This window comes from Sus scrofa, chromosome 13 (assembly GCF_000003025.6).
Source record: "Sus scrofa isolate TJ Tabasco breed Duroc chromosome 13, Sscrofa11.1, whole genome shotgun sequence".
NCBI lineage: Eukaryota > Metazoa > Chordata > Mammalia > Artiodactyla > Suidae > Sus > Sus scrofa.
The window spans coordinates 104,467,065-104,481,993 of record NC_010455.5 but is presented as its reverse complement, the minus strand read 5'-3'; the positions used below and the strand labels follow the sequence as shown (position 1 = coordinate 104,481,993).

At 35.4% G+C, this 14,929-nt stretch overlaps 1 long non-coding RNA gene across 1 annotated transcript in view; it reads right to left on the bottom strand.

Annotated features, from left to right (window-relative positions):
- Positions 1 to 10,756, bottom strand: part of LOC102166202 — a 327,943-nt gene extending 317,187 nt beyond the window's left edge. The window contains exon 1 of the long non-coding RNA XR_002337746.1: positions 10,504 to 10,756. This is a non-coding gene — a long non-coding RNA (uncharacterized LOC102166202). The remainder of the gene's footprint in view (positions 1 to 10,503) is intronic.

The following is a 14,929-nucleotide window of genomic DNA, read 5'->3' as shown; positions in this document are numbered from 1 at the left end:
TCTACTCACATATCTTAAGTTGCTCCTATTGATGGTTCTAAAATACTGACTTCAAGTGTGTATCCTATATCTGTATTCTAAATTCTACTCACACAACTGCACCAACTTCTTTGTTGTCTCTACAACAGTGATTCTCAACTGGGTCCAATTTTGTCCCTGCCTCAGATAACACCTCAAAAGTCTGGAGACATTTTTTGGTTGGCACAAATGAGAGGGATGTTGTTTCTAACTGTTGGGCAGAGGCCAGGGATATTGCCAAACATCCTACAATCCACAAGGCAGCCTCCCCACAATAAAGAATTATACAATCCCAAATGTTAATAGTACCAAGGTTAAGAAATACTGCTTTACATGTATGTCCACTGGTAGCAAACTGAGCATGATCAACTCAAAACTCATTATCTCCACTCCACTATCCTATTTTCCCTTAAAATTCCCTTAAAATCTTCTCTGAATAAAGCTTAGTTGCTATTCCCTATTAAGATTAATGGCATCATTAGCTACCCAATCACATGAGCTAAAAATCAGTCATCCTTAATTCCTCACTTTCTCTTGCTTGTTAATCTACTTCTAAAATGACTTCTATGAGTTCCCTCTGTGGCACAGTGGGTTAAGGATCCAAGTGCAATGACTCAGGCTGCTGTGGAGGTATAGTATAGATTCAATTTGGTCCCTGGCCCAGTTCAGTGGATTAAGGATCCAGCATTGCCACAGCTGTGGCACAGGCCTCAGCTGCAGCTCTGATTTGATTCCTGGCCTGGTAACTTCCATATGCCACAGATGCAGCCAAATAAATAAATAAATAAATAAATAAATAAATAAATATTAAAGCCTTTCTATATCATCTCCCCCCCTTCCATCACTGCTGCCACTGACTTCACTTGGTCTCAAATTTTTTCCCAAGATTTTTTTTTCCAATTCACCCTTCATATTGTTGCCAGATTATCTTTCTTTTTTTTTCTTTCCATTTTAGGGCTGCACAGGCAGCATATGAAAGCTCCCAGGCTAGGGGTCAAATCAGAGCTGTAGCTGCCAGCCTTCACCCCAGCCAAAGCAATACCAGATCTGAGACGCATCTGCGACTTACACCACAACTCACGGCAATGCCACATCCTTAACCCACTGAGCCAGACCAGGGATTGAATCCGTATCCTCATGGATGCTGGTCAGGTTCATTACTGCTGAGCCACAGTGGGAACTCAACCAAGATTATCTTCTTAAAACACAAAAGCAATAGTCCTATTACCCCATGCAGAAACCTCAGGTAAACATCTAGTGTCCAATGAATAAAAGTTCAAACTCTGAATTGATATGGTGGTGCTAAAGAATCCCGTTCCAAGTTCTCTCAATAGTTTCACCTCATTCTACTATCTCCCCCCCTCCCCCTTGAATGATGATTGTAATACTTTTAATGCCATTTTAAATACAGAGATTCCATAGCTCTAATATTTTTCACTTATGGATGAAGGAGACAGCAGAATTCACATTAACTATACCCCACTATTTTACTATCTTTATATGAGCATCTATTAACTTGTTTCTGATGAAGCTTTAATTTTGAGTAGACATTCCTAGAAAAAAATAATAATTATACAAACATGTATTTTTCTTATTTTTCTCAATGTGATATTCACCATCAAATCAGACAAACAATAGCCTTTTCTTATTGATGAAGTGTTTCATGTCTCACAAACCCAATACATTATCTCTTTGGCCATTGGTAACTTGCTCAATCTTACAGTACTGATGACGGCTAGGTGACTCTCCACTTTTGTTTTCCAGAAATATTTCAACATAAGAACAGTGAAAAAAATTAAATATATCTGCTAAGCTGAAAAAAATTATTCTAAAAAATGGAATGGCAGATATGCAAAATGTCTCAAATTGATTTATGAAATCAAAATTAAAGATCAGAAGAATTTATTGTAATGAAATACACCCAATTTTAATAACTAGGCATAAGATCCAGCAAGATGTAGGCTAGAGAGACTTCAGAGAGGGTTCAACTAAGAATTTCACAATATCGCGTTACATGTGGCGATGAATTAGCGAGGGAAGTTATGATAAAGCTTCTTTTCAAGTGCTTTGAAATTGTAGAGATTCTCATCTTATCCTGAAAATCACTTCTCAAGCTCTTCTTTACCTCCCTAAGATTTTAAGATTATATATTACGGGCCAATTCAAAAAGACAACTATCAAGCACTGGTTGCATTTAACCAGAAAAAGCCTATTAATGAACTAGGGGTGTCACTTCCTCTCAGTCAACTATCTAGCCTCCATTCAGCTCATTATTTAGTAACAGATCCATAAAATTAGTTGGCAAAACTGAAAACTTTTCTGCAGCTGAAGGTACAACAAGGAATTTAATATCTTTGATAATAATTTTAAAGAACTTGTCAGGTAGTTTACTAATTCCTGAAGAAAAAAAGTGCACAGATTTAGAGAACACTAGTATTAGATATTAGAAATGTTTCCCTTAGTATACTCTTTAGAAATTAATATCAAATACCCAAAATAAAAAAAAAGAAAATGTTCTAAAACCTTTGGAATCATTATAAAGAGTTAATAGTAAATGTCTCCTATAAAGACCTTTTTAAAAGTTACAGTGTTTCTAATTAGTATTAAAAATAATGAAAATACAGGTTAAAAGTAATTCACTCATGAACTCTTGAGAATCCTCTCTGAATGAATTGAGAACCTTGTCCCCCAGGAGTTCTGCATAGAGTGCACAAGATCAATTTTATCAATTGCTATCCAGTATGAAAGGCTGGAAAAATCCAATGGTTGTGAAGGTAGAACCTAATCCTAAAATATTGCACTTGGAAAAACTCAAATCGAAAATTCAAATTGGATTTCTTAATTTAGGTAGTGTACCTGTGCTTACGATAGATACACAGGCATCAAGGATCCAGTGCATTCACTTTCAAAATCTACTTAATTTAAAGCACATTCCACCTACCTCAGTAAACTTTTATTTAATGTCTGCCATTTCCATTCAGTCAAATTGTATTATTTTGCTTTTGATTTCAAATTCCTTTAATGTGTTTTGTATTTCAAATGACCGATCTAGGAAAAGGAAGCTTTCAAGCCCTGAGTTGTTTTTAATCCTGACAGTTTACAGCCATGCTATGCTCTCCCCTGGGTGGAAGGGTGGGAGGCGGAAGGCTTAGTCTACTTTCAACTAATATCTGACAACTGCCAAATTTCTATGTCTCATCTTAAACTTTTCATTCTCCCTTCAGCTTCATTTTTCTAGTTGCCTACATCTCTGCTTTCCATTTAATATATATCATCAAAATCACCAGGGAACTTGTTAAAAACAAAGATAATGACCCATCTCAGACTCTGAATCTCCCAGATTCATGTCTGGGAATTTGGATTGTTAACAAGCCTTTGGCCAGTCCTCAACTCCCAGGGGGTTCCCAAGTTCTCTCAGCACTTTATGACTTAACAGCCTCAATGCTAACTTCAAACCCTAGGATATAGGCTTTAGACCTCAGTTTCCATATAGTTTTCAAACTAATCATCACAAAAACCTCTGCAATGAAAATTACTGTTTCTATTTAACTCAAGAGGAAACTGAGGCTCAAAGTATCATGTTGTGCTATAAGCACTGCTGGCATGCTGTGTAGACTGTTATGGTAGGACGAAAAAGATAAAGGGCCTAGAAGTGAAACTTACATTTGAATCCTGGTAGTGCCACTAAAGCAGCCTGATATTGTCATTTGACTTCATTCAGTCCCAGTTAACCACAGCAAAGTGGTGATTACAATGCTGACCTTTGTAAGTCATAGCATACCATGGTCACTTAAGAAGTATTAATTAATTTCTATCTGCAGTTCTATTTTCCATTTTATCTCCTTAAGCTTGAGCCCATTTAAAAAAAAAAAAAGAGAAAAAACTCTCTTGGCTTGTTTACTTCTGAGTAGAAATGCATTACCACTTTTTAATAACATTATTAGATGTTAATTAGTCATGTAAATATGATTATTTAGGAGGTACATCTGTTATGTAAAGCACCACATCAAGCCTATTTAAATAGGCTAAAACTGAAAATAATAGGAGAATTTCCAAAATTAGGAGACTATTATTAAACAAAAACAAAATTATTAAATAAAATTATGAGTCCAGCCACACAGTAAAATAATGTGTGGGCACCACAGAATTTTTAAAGAACTGACAAATAAAATAATAGACACAAAATAAGATGTGAATTATATTTATTGTATGATTTCATACTAAAATAGGTGATACAAATGCATGTGTGTATATAAATATAAGTATTTGCAATTTTGTCAAAAAATGGAAAGGAAATATGTCAAAGTAGTAATAGCAGTTATCTCCGGATTGAGTAATTATGGACTACTTCTATTTTCTTTTTTTTTTGTCTTTTTGCTATTTCTTTGGGCCGCTCCCGCGGCATATGGAGGTTCTCAGGCTAGGGGTCGAATCAGAGCTGTAGTCACCGGCCTACGCCAGAGCCACAGCAACGCGGGATCCGAGCCGCGTCTGCAACCTACACCACAGCTCAGGGCAACGCCGGATCGTCAACCCACTGAGCAAGGGCAGGGACTGAACCCGCAACCTCATGGTTCCTAGTCGGATTCGTTAACCACTGCGCCACGATGGGAACTCCATACTTCTATTTTCTTCATCTTAGTTTGTGTGTATTTTATACATTTTCCACAAAATTATGTATACATTTTGTAAAGAGAAAAAGTAAACATCATTAAAGTGAAATTTACTTAGAATAGATTTACAAGGAGATCCTGCTGAATAGCATTGAGAACTATGTCTAGATACTCATGTTGCAACAGAAGAAAGGGTGGGGGAAAAACTGTAATTGTAATGTATACATGTAAGGATAACCTGACCCCCTTGCTGTATAGTGGGAAAAAAAAATTATTTATAAAGAAAGCAAATAAAGAATGCTGAAAAGTATTAAAATGGGCCAAGGTATCATTTGTTTCTTTTTATTCTGGCATCTATAACAAGAATATATACATTCCTTACAAGGGTTTCTTTAGCCTCTATTATACTCGATACTGTAAAATACTCAATAAAAGACAGATCCTCTCGGATTATACACATTAGGTTTTCTCTGACCATATTTAGCTTCCATGAGAATTCTACAAACGAAATATCTGCAACAGAAGGTGCTGAAGACAGGGAACAAACTGTTTATAACTGTGTGGGGCAAGTTTTCATTTACATGGGAATCAGCCTTCCCAAATAAAATGGCAGTATCCCATCTCAGCATTTAGTACAAGTCTACTCTCACAGGCCCTGTTCTTGGCCTTTAATTTTCATTATCCCTCTCTCTGTGGCCTTGGGCAAGTAATTTAACCTTTCTGTGCCTCCATTTTTTATATAAAATACAATGATAATACTGACTTGACAAGCCTTTATATTATTAATACAGTTAATATTTAGAAAGACCGGCAAAAAATGATCATAACATGATGATAATAATAATAAGAGGTATTATTTTTAACCTTAACAACTACCTTTAAGAGGCAGGTATAAAACTGCCCCAGACTGTAGATTAGGATATCAGACTAAGAGTTTAGTTACTTCTCACTTTATATGAAACACTAGTCAAATGCAAATTTTACTGACATAAAAACCCATACATAGTCATTAAACCATTGTTCAACAGACAATATCCCATAAATATTCACCAACCTGTTTTAAGCCAGATACAGACACTGAGCAATATTGGACAAGGCTCAGCTCTTGCCTTTGGTAAGAAGGGGAAGCAGGTCTTCAGGCATTAAGTGTGATGGCAAGGATGAGGATGTGAGGCCATAATAGCGAGAGAAAGGTGCTAAATGTATTCTAGAGAGGTCAGACAAAGCTATCTGGAGGAAGCAACACTCAGCAGAGATCTGAAGAATGAGTCAGAGTTAGGCAGCAAGCTGGTGAGGAGCAACAATCAGTTGGCATTTGTTCCCTGGAGTTCTGTGCTAGAACTCCAGAGCTGCCAACATTAACTTCACGCCAGGTGACAAATGATCTGAGTGCCCACAGCTGCAGCTGCTGCTTTATGCCCTTTCCTTCCTACTTCCATCGTTAATGAGCCTAAGACCAGAAAAGAATACATCTTAGTAACCAAGAGCTCTTCAGTTAGCTTTTGGTCCAGAGATACAATTGAAGTTCTTCACTTCTGTTAACAATACAGTCACAGATCCTTGTAACTTTCCTCCAGCACTTGCTAAAATAGAAGTTTGCTAACTCTCATTTTTTTATACATCTTGGTGGCAGGTTGTTGTATGCTTATAAATATACTCATAAAAAATACATGATTTCCCCCCAGGAACAGCTCTAAAGAATGTTAATGCCCCTAAGGTTCCTTAAGGTTAATTCTTACTGTTAGGAACTCTTCTGATTTGCCCTAACTTTGAGCAGTTATGACTTTGGAATATTCTACCTGCAGTTACACAACCCCCAGAGATACAGATATGCCAGAAGGTATCTATTTCAGATGTAAATAGCTTTACCAAGTAATGGCAAGTTTTGTATCTATATAGATATCTCCATATTTAAAATATTATATTTTTTTAAAGATGTCTCATTTCAGGCAGTTGATTTTAGGAGAAGGAACTTTCTTTTTCACTCTGGTATGGCAGATATAACATTCCCAGTATTCAGAATTTCTAGAAAAATTTCTATTTTGCCCCTTAGAAGTCACTGCTATATGACTACAACTGCTTATTTGAATTTGTGTGGGAAGAAAAGAATTTCACATTTATTTAATTATCAATAAACAAACTTCAGTGCTGCTTGTGGTGGGCAGCGTGAAATAGGGAAATTCAAAGGAAGCACAGAATTTATTTCTTTCCTTTAAGGAGTTTTCAGTATGGTTGGAAAAGCTAAAAATCATGTTAAACTTATTTGGTTACAGCAACTCCAGAAAACTGTGATATCAGGAAACCAGAGGAAGAAAACTTTTTCTCTATATTAAGAAAGAAGGGCATAATATGGGATTTGGTGGTAGAAATTTTCCATTGTTTGTATGTATTTTGTATTTGTGTTTTTTGAACACCTCGCCTTCTAAAGAATAAAGAAAAGTCCCCAATATGTTTTCCAAGGTATTGTATTTGTACCTTCGAAAATAATCACTTAAAGAAAATCATATGCTCTTCTAAAACAAGTTTTTAAAAACATAAGTTAGAGAATCTTCACAAAACTAGTTCCAACATGTAAAGAAATGTCTATTTCAATTGTTACAAGAAACACAACAGCTTTAAATCAACCACTAGGGGGAAAATCCTGCAGTACACACTGCAGTATATTTCTCTGAAACTGAATATCTAGCTTTATTTGAAAAAGATACACTTCCCCTAGTTCAGTAATCTCCAGGCCAACCCATGCCCCACAGCTTAAAATAAGGTAAAAGTCTTGGATCACTATATCTTACTACCTCTTCTCACTTGGGCTAAAAATTAAACGGTAACAGCACATTCAGCAGGATCGAGACCAGGACTGGTGTGGAAATTTGTCTTTCTGACACTGATGAGAAAAAAGCCTGACTCTGTGCAGATTAGCTCAAAGTAAAACAAATCCTGCATCCTCAGCTTAACGACACTTACAAATACTATCAACATGTACTTTTAAATTGAAGTATTCCACTCTTGCATATTTTTGGCAAAATTATATAAAAGCAAATTAAGATACATAAATTGTCATTGCAGAAGTAAGGTCTGTCTTGGACAAAAGGGGAAACTTTAGGTCTTTATTTTTTAATGCTGTTAGTTTGATGGCATTGTTTATTCAGCCTTTTTAAAGACACCATGCATTCATTTATAATTTAGTTGAGTGAATAACATTTAGAAGTTCCTTTAAAATTTTTATTTTCATTTAGCGTCATCCTTTGAAATGACAAAAATTTTTCTTCACATATGCTTATCACTGTCCATAAAAGGTACAGATGTATTACACAGGGAAAAAGGAAGGGACCACCTCTGTGCATGGAGGCTGGGAACCCAAGGACCCTGCCTCAGTGCCCCCCAAAACCATGGAACAAATAGTTAAGAATCTCTCAAAACATCACTCTGCACTCCCAGAATTATAAAGAGGCTCTATAGAGTGTGACCTAAACTAAGTTACAGACAACCAAATATTTGATGTTCATCTAAGAAGATAAATTTTTATTAGAGGGTGTAAAAGCATTTCTCGAACTCAACTGCTTCCCTAAATTAACGTGTACTTTACATCCACTATATGTCTACTGAAGAGATATAAGAATGAACTGGTGAGTTCTGCCTAAATAGTTATATAGTTTAGAGTTATCTTAATAACACTTTTAAAAATACAATACTACTCATATAAGAGGTTAAATACAGAATAAGATTAAACATCAACAGTGGCTATTCTAGGGAACTTGCTTTGCATTACCTAAGCCATAAAAGGAATCAGCTACAACAATAGCTCCAAACATTTAATAAATTTTGAGGAAGTTAATCATTACTATATATTAGGAAATCTATAATTAAACAATACAGATTCCTAGCCTTATCTTCATTTTAATATTCATTCATTCATACAGTAGATACATATTTTTCAAATTTCTAGGTTCTACAGATATAATATGGAAAAAGACATGTCTTGGAACTCATATTCCAATATGGTAGTTACACAACAAATTAATTATAAAATTATTGTAAAATATCATACTGGCGCTCACTATTTATGCACAGCACTCAATGTTTCCAAAAGAGTACTGAATGCCTTTATTGTTACTGGCATCTGGGCACAAACTAATGATAAAATCCAAAATTTTCAGCCTGATGTTCAAGGCCAACTCCAATACCGACTCACCCACCTATAAAATACGATCTCTCATTGCTCACATCTGAGACAAATGAAGAAGGCAGTACCCAACATAAACTAAATGTCTGACTGAACATTATCATCTTCGTCCACCCAAACTGTTCTTTCAACCCATCCCTTGAGAGGCATACTTTTCAATATGAAGTCTCTATTAAAGCCCCTAAGTCAGATTTCTCCCTCCAGCAGAAACTGATGAGAACATTATAAATCAACTATAATAAATTTTTTAAATAAATGCTGCACACCTTGTGCATGCTTCTAGCATTTATTTTGATTTATATTTTACTGACTACCCATATTCAAAAATATGCCCATCCTAGTCATTTGACTGGCAACTTTTTGAGGGCAGGGACTGCTTCTAACTTTTTTTGGCATCTCAAACTTTATTTAGCATATTATTTTACATGGTTAGCTCTCAATTCATATTTCTCATGTTAAATTATTTTATACTTGTTTTTTGTGAAATGGCAGGACATAAAATTTGGTATCTGCTTCATGTTACATATCAGTTACAAGGGAAAATGTACAAGTTTATGAGTAGTCTAACAGTTTTGGAGTAATAATGCTAAGAATAAGACCTCAGTCTGTTACTTTAATTTAGTCCTGAACTTCTGAATCTTTCAATTTTCTGGCTAGCTTCTAATACAAACTCCTAGTCAGAACTCTCAGGTTTCCAGAGTTCTTGTAGATTCTAGTTATAGTTATCTCAAATCCAGGAAACCTATATTTATATATCTATGCATCCTATTTCCATATAATCAGATAATATTTTGTCAGCTAATGTTTTATATTCAAAATATAAAAACTGACCTCTCCTCAGAATTTAAAACCACATAAAACTAAGTGCACAACTGAGTGAAATTTGCAAAATTTAAACTATAACAGTGAAACAAGTACATTCTTTAAGTTCAATTTTTTCAATAGCTAATCTTCATACTAAGTTATCTAGATAGAAGCAATATGTGTGAAGAGGCAAAAATCCACCTAATATCCAACACATGCATTTTTAAAACTGCAATACTTTTGCATCTAAGTCACATGGACATGTTATTATCTACACATATGAAACACACATTTACATGGCACATTAGACCATAAAAAACATACATACAAATTTCCATCATTAGTGTTTTCATAGCTACACAACATTCTTTCTGGCACACAGACGTGGAAATCATTCATATTTTACAGGTGTGTTTATGTCTACACCTGTGACCTACAGGTAAAAGCGATTCCTTATTTAGTCCATGGTAGTTAAATATATACATATATAGATATATATATATATAGAGAGAGAGAGGGGGAGAGAGAGAGACTATTATCTTTTAAAAGTCATATCTGGTAAAATTACATGGTAATATGGTCAGTTTACTTTCTTCTTTTTTTTCCTCTAACAAAGAAATAGAAAAGTATTTTGGTGCCATTGTCATGTATTTCTTTAGATTGTTACTTGGATCATATTTTGTCAATAAACACTGTTCTATAAAGCTTTTATTATATTATGTTGAAAAAATGAAAGACTGTGACCCCAAGCCCCCATGATCCAGGGGAAAATGAAATGAGTGTATACACACAGGCACAATTCAGGACACAGAACGTTTGGTACACAAAGAATAATCAGATGTGTTCCTACCCAGCACAATTCCATTCAGTAGTTTCTCTCTCACGTACCAGCTCAGCTGTCCAGGATCCGTGATGCTTTTAAATACTACAAAGCAATTTACACTCCAACTGCCGCCTGTTTAAGTTCTTCCTTTTGCGCTCAGAATCATAAATACTTGGACAGTGAATGATACCCTGTTGCAGCTGCCTCCCGGAATTCTTCAGCAACCCACCTCTGAGCTGCGCTGGGTTAAACCCTGCTGCTCCAAGCTCATTCTCTCCAGTAGCTGTCAACTGGTCGGCTGCTGGGCAGAAAGAATGGGCACTAGGACGCCATCTGGAGGCGCCTTGAGGTATCTGCAGGAAACTTAAAATAACTAGGTGGAACAAGGATGTCAGCAAATTCTTTGTTAAATAAACATACAGTTTCTACTTACACTTTCCTGTGCATATTTTTTAAAAAAATAGAAAGACGTAAGAAAGTCTTATTCTGTTACCTATGAATATTCTATCTCTTTTGTACTTCACAGTAAGTAAAAACTTCAGTTTCATATATGTACAAATAACAAGAGTTTGCAAATTAATTTTCTGCTTCTTCTTGCTTCATTTCAAAGGAAAGTAACTAACACTGGCTACCATCAGAAGTTTCCAGGATTTTGGTATTTAACTCAAAGGCAGCTTTCCAAAAGAGAAATCTCTGCCTCTGAACTAACACAATGCGAGTGTGTTAAAAATGCTCTGCTATTTAAAACATGATGAATCTTACCTCTGGAAATGTTTAGTGTATCCCTTATCACTACATTTTAGTGACTTGAGTATGATAACAAGGAAAACCAGTTTTGGTTCTAGTTCATGTGATAAGGTGTTCCTTATGACTTTAATATTTCAACAAAAGCTCCTTGAATTAATTTCCCCCTAAATATCTCCCTAAGCTTCTTTCCCTGAAAGAGGATAATCTGTATACCTGAATGAGATATAAGCTTAATTAATAGAATAGAGCAGTTAAAGTCTTATCTACTGTGATAGGCATTTAGAAGTGTGATTACTGGATGTTTCATTATTCTCTATAGATCAAAATTAATATGCATCACTATCCCCATCCCCCACCCAATCACTATTCCTGCTTCTACTACTCATCATGATTTGGGATTTCCCTTTCCCTTTAAAATTAAAATTTGACTTTGAAACTATTTAATAATGGACCATCTACAGTGATTTATATTTTTTCAGGCAAATGAGGGCCAGAGTTTGATTTTATACTCTATGAGGCCCTTTTGGAAAATTTCTTTCTTATCACTTCAATTTCAAATCAGTGTTTGAGAATTTCCGGCAGGATAAACATAGAAAAAAATTTGTTTCATCAATATTTCATCTCAATTTTTATTTCCATGTGTATGATAAATGAACATACTAGCTTTTCAAAGACATACCATTAAACATATTCTTCAAAAAAGTGAGATTTTTCTTCTTTTAAATAAAGTATGTACCAAATATTCAAACCATAATTTTCATGAATTTGTAAAGTCTGAAAATTTGTATGCTGACGAGATTAAAAAGAATGTTAATGCTTATCCCTTTTACTACATGAACATTTAAACTTAACAAAGAGACAAATTAGGGGATAAACTATCCCACCATAAATGTTCTGAACTTATGAAATCATTCTTTAAGTAAAAACTCCCCAGAACCCAAGAATGATTTTACTGAAAAAAATTCACATTCATAAACAGAAAAAAATGAGACATTAATGAGAGAAATAGATGTGTGAATTTCATAGCCAAAGATATTTTTATCATCATAATCAAAAACTAAAAGTGATAGGAGTTGGATGCTACAGGCAAAAGAGATGATTATGTGGCTAGAGGCAGAAGAAAAGTATTATGATCATGTGCTGTTCCCTCAAAGAAGAACAAGATACAATATAGGAAAAGAGTAAGTCCCCAAATAGGAGTATACTGAAGGAGTAAATTATTTCTACTTCCACAATTTAGCATGTAAAACTCAAAGAAAGCAGAGATCCAAGTCAAAGTTCCACAGAGGAATCTAAAAACTAAAACAACATGAGGATTATAAGTATCTGTCTTTTACAATGAACTAGGATTAAGAATCTTTGTTCTTGTTCTGTTGCTACATAACAAATTATGGCACATTTATCATCTCACAGTTTCTGTAGGTCAGCAGTCCAGGCATAACTTTGACGAGTCCCTCTGCTCAGAGTCTCACAAGACTGCAATATAGATATCAACTGGGCTGAATTCTTGTCTGGAGACTTGACTGGGGAAGAATGTGCTTCTAAATTCAATCAGGTTATTGGCAGAATTCATTTCCTTGGGCCACCAAGAAAAGAGGCCTTCATTTTGGGAGGCATGAGTCCCTCCTGCAAGGACTTTCACCTGATTAAATCAGACTGACCCAGAATAACCACCTTTTGGTGAACTCTGAATCAACTAATTTGTGACTTTAATTATATCTGCAAAATATCTTTAACTTTCCCACTCTCTATTGGGTCAAGTCAGAAGTTGACAAGGCACAAGTTCCAACCCACACTAAAGAAGTGGGGGTTATGCCAGGGTATGACACATTAGGAGTCATTTTAGGGTGTGTCAACAACAGGATCTATGTAAAGACACATGAGATTTCTTACTTATCATCCAAAAGCCTAACTGGAATAGCCTGGGGGAAAGGGAGAATAGGAGCATTTTGTTGCCTTTAGGATCAGTACAGAGACATGGACATATTTACCAAAGAAGTTTTATAGATGCACAGTTATATCTAACAAAAAACATACAAAAGAAAAACTACAGAAATCATTTGCTTAAGAAGAGACATGGAGGTAGAAGATCAGCTCACTGGATTGAGGAGTGACATTATTAGACTCATGAGCAGGGCTGGGGACAGTGAAGAGCACTGGCGCCAATGTGCCTGCCATGACTCTATGTACTAGAAATATCTGTGTTGCCTGTCTACCTGCCCACAGCTCCTCACACCTAATCATCCATATTCTGAAGTGGTTCAATCTTAACAGACCAGGAGTATATGCCCAATTGAAAAAGAATATACCCAGAGACTGGCCAGAAACTTACGGTTTGTGTGACCTTCCTGGGGAAAAAAATAAATAAATAAATAAGCCTGTCCAATTAAATTTCAGGAATTTGAACTAAAGTAAAAGAGAGAAGTTTTCAGTTGGTGGAGATTGCCACAGCTGAAAGGCCACACAGCAATTATGAGCTGTGTGTTAGATGATGCAGAGAAAGCAGCTTAGCAGAGAGAAAAAAAAAAAAATGGTGCGGACTCAAAAAGAAGTAGAGATTACAGAGATCATTCATTCACTTAATTCCTTTACACTTAAATGGAGTTCCCATTATGTACTAGGTGCTGTTTTAGGTGCCAAAAATACTACAATGACTAAGACAAAATTCTTGTTCGCATGAAGCTTATTCTTGTAGTGGGAGATAGATGGTAAATACACATAAGCATATAAATTACATGTCATTAGGTGAGAAAACTGCATAAATAAAAATAAAGCAGGTCATGATGTTTAAATGTAATGGGGGAATTGCTACCTGGAGTAGTAAGGTCAAGGATACCTATTTTATCATATATCCTTTGAATGGAAATCTGAATGTAGTGATGGTGCCAGTCAAGCTGATATTTGTGAAAGGGTGTTCTGGGCAGAGTGCATGGCAGGTGTAAAAGCTCTGATATAAGTATATGCTTGGTTAGTCAAAGGAACAGCAAGAGGGGAAAATCATCTAACAGTGGGAACAAGGAAGAAAGCAATAGGATATGAAGTCAGATATGGAGAACGCAAGAAGATCACACAGGGCTTGTGAACTTGTGTCAGAATGCTAGCTTTTACTTTAAGAGATGGGAAGCCACTAGAGGGTTACTAGAAGATAATATCGACCTTACATTTTTAAGAATCATTCTTGCTGTTGTACAGAACCTATAGGAAGTGAGGGAGATGACAAGGAGACTGTTTGGACACTGAGATAGACAAAGTGTGGCCTAATTTCCAATTATGTTTCCCTTGAGTTCTGGTTGTACTTGTTTCAGTCCTCAAATTTCCATTAGATTACACTGTAACTCCTTTTAACAACTAAAGGATGTTGAAAGTATTCAAGATTTGGATATTTTTATTTTTTATATATTTTGGCATAAGAACTAAAAGGTAATTAGTATTCTAAAAAAAAAAGTTACCTTTCGATAAATAAGAGAAAGTGCTTGCACATGGGGAGGTTTTATCAGCCTATTAAACTGTTGAACAGAGTTATTTTTCCAGGGCATTGGCTTAAGCCTAGAAAAAGGTCAGTTCCTAAAGATTATCTATCTGATCCTTTGGGACATGAGTGTTTCAGGAGTTTTTAACACAATGGATATTATTACCCAATATCAATAAAAGGGTACTTAGGATATATATTCCAATTTTAATATCTTATGGACAACTATTTTGTTATATTATAAAATCTTTGAAACTAGGTATGCTTCCCATTTA